General features: G+C 33.3%; 1 non-coding gene across 1 annotated transcript; it reads left to right on the forward strand.

Moving 5' to 3' along the window:
• Positions 1-5,151: 5,151 nt before the first annotated feature.
• Positions 5,152-5,224, forward strand: TRNAV-GAC (transfer RNA valine (anticodon GAC)). The gene has a single exon. It is a non-coding gene; the product is annotated as a tRNA-Val (tRNA).
• The last annotated feature ends 262 nt before the right edge of the window (positions 5,225-5,486 follow it).

Genomic DNA, 5,486 nt, shown 5'->3' on the forward strand with positions numbered 1-5,486 from the left:
TTTTAAAAATATCTGAAGAAGGGCTACAAGAATATGTAATAAAAAATAGGGGATTTCGTTTAAAAAATTCAAGGTGAGCTTGTCCTGACCTTGGCGACGCCATCCAAGGTCAAACTCATAATGTTAGTAAATAGATCTTTTGAAACCCTACAATTTTTATTTGAAACATTTTTTTCTAAAATGCTTAGCTAAAATGCTTTTTTCTAAAATGTTTTTGTGATATTTCACCGTCCCGGTACTTTTTATATACCGTATATATCTCGAGCTCTGCTCGAGATAATTTCAAGTCTGACTGCGGACTTCATCTTTCGGCGAATCGCTCGCCATTTTCATCGCCTTTTGCGACAAACTGCAAGTGCCGCTTGCCACTTAACTTCAATGTAAAAGCACGATCCCACTTTCCTTTTAAGGGGGGACCGGGGTAATTTCATAATTTTAAATGGAATATAAAATGTTCCCCTATAAAATATTCCATATTTGGATTCTACGGGAAGAAATAAGTAAATTTTATCTGAAACATTTCTTTAGAAAATGCTTCTATCAACAGTTATAAGCATTTAAACCTTTAGCGATTTCATTCATGATTGAACTCCATTGACACAAAGTTGCGTTCGCGATACAACAAAAACAAAAAACCTTTGAATACATACTTGATGTTAACCAAAAGAAATATAAATTAACACATTTATCGGGAAACGTAAATGGAGATCACAGACCCGGTCTTTTTTGTTCTTTGTTGTATCGCGAACGCAACTTTGTATCAATGGAGTTCAATCATGAATAAAATCGCTAAATGTTCAAATGCTTATAACTTTTGATAGAAACATTTTTCAAAGAAATGTTTCAGATAAAATTTACTTGTTTTTTCCCATAGAATCCAAATATGTAACGTTTTATAGGGAGTTCCATTTAAAATTATGAAGTTACCCTCGTTCCTCCTTAAAAAGGAAGTGGGGACGACTTTACGTTTATATAGTTAGAGAGGCCTTTTGAATACATGAAACTTCCTTATGAACAATTTTTTTACTTAATAAATATTTTTAAAGTTATGGACTTGTAACACTTTACGTGGGACACCCTATATGTTGAGTTCGACATATCATTAATTCCCAATCGGGATTTAATCTTTAGGCGGCTGGTCGCCTTTCTTCGCCGTCTTACGCGATCACTTAGTTCCTTCATGGGACCAAAACATTCAACATTCCAGCCTCCGGCCTTTCATATAAAGACGTAACCCAGTCCTCTTGTACGCCTTCAGATTATCCGAAGACGCGCACGAACATTAGTATTTAATTATTTGTCGCTTTTTCTTGTCTATTAATGTTAATATTGCCACTTTCAACTTGTTTTTATTGTTTTGGTTATTTTTTGTGAAATTTTCAGTGAGACTAAATACGAAAAAAAATTTGTTTTAATTTTGGCTCAAACTTCGCTCCAAATTTCAACCACATACTTTTTACAAAATTTATAACAATATACTACTCGCAAATCGGTCACTTTCTGATTCTTTGAACTGGATAAAAATCACGTGCACATTGTTTACTAATCTTTTCTTCATGAATATAATAACATACGTGTTCTATAAAATAATGCTAGTATCAGAAAACTATGAAAAATAATATCTGGTACCCTAATTATATTTCAGGAAATATGAAATTGGCTAAATGGACAGCCTCTTCATTGCGTCGTGCTGGTTTGTGTGCTGATCATTTTTCTTTGAGTTGCTTCACGAGGGAAGAAACAATTGAAGCGAAATGCAATTCCGGTAAGATTTAATGATGGCGCGCAGAATGATTCCGAACAAAGTACTGCAAATAATAATATGGATAATTTGGCGGAAAGTAACGGAATGGCAAAGCTTTATTCAGAAACAATTGCTGATGTATATAATAATCCATCTGCAATTGCTCTGCGTAAATCTAGTATAACTTATAGTGGTGCAAAATTACATTTTAATCTTTCTGCGGAAGAAGAACAAATGGAATGGATTAATATAGAACCATGAGAGAATAATATAGTTGATTCAAATAATGCGATATTTCTTTATGAAGCAAAAGAGAAAAGTAAGGAGAGAGAGGGAGAACCGTCAAAAGATATTGTACTTAATAATAAAAATGCGACAGTCCATGAAATGAAAGAGAAAAGTAAGAAATTGTCGAAAAATATCGCAGTCCATTTGACTAATACGGCAAAAGACAAAAATAACATTACAAGCAAGAATGATAGATCTGAGATTAATTACTTAAAATCTTTAAATAATTATCTAAAGAAAGAAAATCGTCGTTTATGTAATATTATTATACAAAAAGCAAAAGAGGAAAATGCAAGTAAGATTTATAAATCTGGGGCAATTAATGACCTACAGAAAAAAAATTATCGTTTACGTAATATCATAAGTAATCTGAAATATCGACGTAGAAATCAAGTATGTAGAAAATTAAAGAGGAAAAAGAGCCAAAAAAGAGTTATACAAAATTTGATACATAAACAACAGTTACATCCTGTTGCTGAAACAATGATTAATTTGCAACTTCATACATCAAAAGCGCCATATATGCAAGAAGAAAAAAGCCTTTCACAACAGTTATTTTATTATTCTGCTGCAGCGTTATGTCGTCACTTACGAAAGACAGGTTGCAATTTCCCTACTGAACGAACAATTCGAAGATGGCATGACTAAAAAAATATAATACCAGGATTTTGCGACTTTATATTTTCCAAATTAAAAGAGAAAATTGCTAAGATACCTGTAGAAGAAAGAGTATGTGCCCTTAAATGAGCTGAAATGTCTATAAAATCGTATGAAGAATATTCACTGTATTTAGATAAAGTTAAAGGACTTGTAGATTTAGGACCTATAGGAAGGACATACGAGAGTGCTAAAAATGTTTTTGTTTTTTGCCTTGACAGCATAAATGCGCGACATCCATGGCGTCAGCCGTTAGCATATTTCCTTCCAGGAAAATGTATAAAAGCTGAAGAAATAATACAATTATTGAAAGAATGCTTGAATAGACTCAGCGAGATAGGTACTGATGTATTCCTTGTAACATGTGATCAAGGCACAAGTAATCAGAGCGCTTACAATATGCTTGGCGTATGTTCAGATAGCTCATATTTTATTATGAAGGAAAAATTGTATTATGCTTCGTACGATTTTCCACATTTAATTAAACGATTGGCGAGCTTATTAAGGAAACATAAATATTTATATTGTGATGGAAAAATAATTGCATCATATATCGATTATGAAATAACATGGTAATAGCGCAAAAGGAGGCTCAAATTTATTATCTCATATCACAGAGGCCCATATTCATCCAAATGCTTTTGAAGCAATGAACATCAAAAGAGACTTTCAACTATTTAGTAATAGATTTGCAGCGGCAATGAAAACAGCGGGCTATGGAAAAGAATTGCAAACAAATACATGGGAAGCGACAGCTAATTTTACAGAACGTATGAATAATGTAATTGATGCATGCAATTCTTACAGTTTCAAAATAAAATTTGGTGGCAAACGATTATTATCAGATAACAATCTAGACATCGAAAATCTGTTAATGGACTTTTTAATAATATGGTGCTTAAGATGGTCTACGTCACCAAACAACATAACAAAAATTTCTTGCTTAAAAGGGCTTTGTTTGACCGTACGAACTATTTTGGAAACGTACAATACGATCAAAATGCAAAATAATATGTTTGAATTTACTACAGGATTATGTAACCAAGATTCAGTCGAACATTTATTTGCCAAATTAAGGCAATGTGGAGGATTTAATCCAAATCCTACCGCTACAATGGTCAGATTATCTCTAAGACACATTCTGTGCACAGGATATATTCATACAAGTGACAGAGCTAATGTACAATGTCCAGAAACCGAATGTTTGATTAATCCACCTACAAAGTTGACGAAGGTTATAAAGAATTATATGGATGCTACTCAGAGTTCAATACAATACGATATTGATTCCGAGGACGAATCGATTGTCGATGATGTAAATATTCTTAAAAAATATGATAATGTAGAATTTGCAGAAAACAACAAAACATTGGATATTTACAACCAAAACGCTGTCGCATTTTTTGCAGGATACATTGCACAAAATAACATACGAAAAACTAATTGCAATGATTGTCGTAATATTATCATGAAGACTCCAGTGGATGATGCAACGGAAAATGAAATTTATATCGAATTTCGGGAGTATCCAAATCCTGATGAAAATGTTCCTGCGGTAACTAAATTAGTACGACCGACAGACCTGTTTTTAAAGGTGGTTGAAATTTAGTTAAAGGCATTTAATCGGATCTGGAAACGTTATTGGGCATCATCATCAATTTAAAAAAGAATAACATTGGAATGTATCAATTTCACAAATATCATGCAGCCAAGATGGTTCGATGAAAATAACTCATGTTATAATCATCGCGTGGAAGCATTGCAATATTTAATTCATGTAAAATTATATTCTCGCACTAGATACAACAATCATGCTGCAAAAAGAGGTAATGCACTCAACAGAAAGCTGAAAAATCTTGTAAAAGAATAAAAACATTATTTTTTTCGAACAAAAACTTCATTTACATGTGATAAGAGGATAAAAACAATCAGCAATATATATATGTATATGTGTATATATATATAAATGTATATATAACAGGGTTGGGAAAGTTACTTTTTAAAAGTAACTCGTTACCGTTACCATTACTTTCGGTAAAAAGTAACTCGTTACCGTTACTCGTTACTGAGCTTAAAAAATAACGCGTTACCGTTACTTGAAAGTAACGATATTTTATTTCGTTACTTTCCGTTACTTTATGTTGTTGTAAATCCAGGATTATAAGAAAGGTGCTAAGACAAGATATAAATCGGACATAAGACGATTAGAAATATATATATATATATTTAAATATTTTTATTATTTTATGTTATTAAGTATTGTACTTAATGGAAAGTTTCTTAATTAGTGGATATGAATTTAACATTTGAACATTAGTGCCTGTTGTAGCTTGTACCACTAGGTACAAGTAACAATGCCTCTCTCTGTAGTCGCCGTGCGCTCGGGATAGCACTAGAGATGTCGCTTCCGAACGACATCTCTCAACGTTATCTGGGGAGGGGAGAGTGTCGTGAGCGTGGAGCGTCAGATAGCTCAGTGGTCTAGAGCAGTTGCCCGACAAGCGAAAGACCCGGGTTCGATTCCCGGTCTAGCGACTACCGCGCTCTCGATATTTTTCTCTCCTCGGAACGAAAAATGAGATGCAGGTCCCGAACGCACGGCGTCCCGTCGCCACCTAGTACGCCCTCCTTCTTTCATGGTCTTTGCCATTCATCATAGGCAGATTTCTCATTTGATGTTTGCTATTTAAAATTAAAAAAGTCATCGTTATTATTGTGCTTATCAGACATCAAAAAATTTTTAATTGAAGGAATTCCTTATAAATCTTCTAAATACGTTTGCGCAAGTTTTCACTTA

This window comes from Harpegnathos saltator, unplaced genomic scaffold (assembly GCF_003227715.2).
Source record: "Harpegnathos saltator strain DR-91 unplaced genomic scaffold, Hsal_v8.6 scaffold776, whole genome shotgun sequence".
NCBI classification, from domain to species: Eukaryota; Metazoa; Arthropoda; class Insecta; order Hymenoptera; family Formicidae; genus Harpegnathos; species Harpegnathos saltator.